Below are 1,528 nucleotides of genomic sequence, written 5' to 3' on the forward strand. Positions count from 1 at the left end.
AAGGGGACATATTTTAAGGGTAAAAACTGGCAATGTATTGTTTGTTGGAAAAATGCTTAAAATTTAAAATATATACTGTGGTTTTTAATCACACCCCAGATGCTTTGGCTGAAGGGCAGCAGGCTTTCATTGTCCTCTTTAAAGGACAAGTCTTGTTCAGAGATAAATTTGTGTCTGCTCAAACTCAATGGCTGTTATAAAATAATTTTCCATTTACTTTTTTCTCATTCATAAGATGCAATGAGAGTTTTGTGACTTTATTGCTTATACCTGCCATAAACTAATCTTTCAGAAAGGGAGGCTATTAGATAAAATCTTTTCTCATAGGTGTGGAAATAAAATTCCAAAGATCAACTCTCCATAAACAGGATGTTAACACATTGTCCTGTTATACTGACTCTGTCAGTCTTTATAACTTGTCATATTTTCACTGTTTCTTTTTTATCAGATCGCCCACTCATGGACGCTAGAAACCAAACACCTCTCTCAGAATTCCTTCTCCTTGGACTAACAGATGATCCAGAGCTGCAGCCCCTCATCTTCAGCCTGTTCTTGTCCATATATCTGGTAACAGTGCTGGGGAACCTGCTCATCATCCTGGCCATCAGCTCTGACTCCCATCTCCGCATCCCCATGTACTTCTTTCTCTCCCACCTGTCCCTTAATGACATCTGTTTAAGCACAACCATTGTCCCAAAGATGCTGGTGAACATCCAAACACAGGATCAGAGCATCACCTACAAAGCCTGCCTTGCTCAGATCTGCTTAGTGTTGGTTTGTGGTGGTTTTGAAAGTTGTCTTCTTGCAGCAATGGCCTATGACCGCTATGTGGCCATCTGCCATCCACTTAGGTACACGGTCATCATAAGCACCCATGTGTGTGTATTATTGACTCTCTCCTCCTTTTTCTTTAGCATCATGGATGGACTGCTCCACAGTCTGATGATACTAAGGCTGACCTCCTACACAGAGATGCAAATCCCACACTTCTTCTGTGAACTTGGTCAGATAATCAGGCTCACTTGTTCTGACACTTTAGTTGATAACATAGTAATATATGTTGCAGCTTTCATCATTTGTAGTGTTGCTGTTTTTGGCATCATGATTTCTATGTTCACATTGTATCATCGATCTAGAGAATGCCATCATCAGAAGGAAAGTATAAAGCATTTTCTTCCTGTGGCTCTCATCTCTCTGTTGTCACCTTGTTCTATGGTACAGGTTTGGGGGTGTATATTAGTTATTTAATAACTGACTCATCCAGAAAGCCTGCAGTGGCTTCAGTGATGTATACTGTGATCCCTCAAATGATGAATCCCTTCATCTACAGTCTGAGGAATGGGGATATGAAGAAAGCTTTGTGGAAACTTATTAATAGGATAGCTTCCCTTCTGCAGTGTGTTAGTAGCCCAAATATTTGGGTCTCAGGTAGGTCAAAATAACACTGTTAATTTTGAATTTATACAGACAACTTTTGTAAATACTCTAAAAACCTACAAAATGTTAGGAAAATGTAAAATGACTTCTT

At 39.5% G+C, this 1,528-nt stretch overlaps 1 pseudogene; it reads left to right on the forward strand.

Moving 5' to 3' along the window:
- Window positions 1-459: 459 nt before the first annotated feature.
- LOC104870779 lies at window positions 460-1,428 on the forward strand (annotated as a pseudogene).
- Window positions 1,429-1,528: the final 100 nt, after the last annotated feature.

This window comes from Fukomys damarensis, unplaced genomic scaffold (assembly GCF_012274545.1).
Source record: "Fukomys damarensis isolate Sample0158 unplaced genomic scaffold, DMR_v1.0_HiC HiC_scaffold_55942, whole genome shotgun sequence".
Lineage (NCBI taxonomy): Eukaryota > Metazoa > Chordata > Mammalia > Rodentia > Bathyergidae > Fukomys > Fukomys damarensis.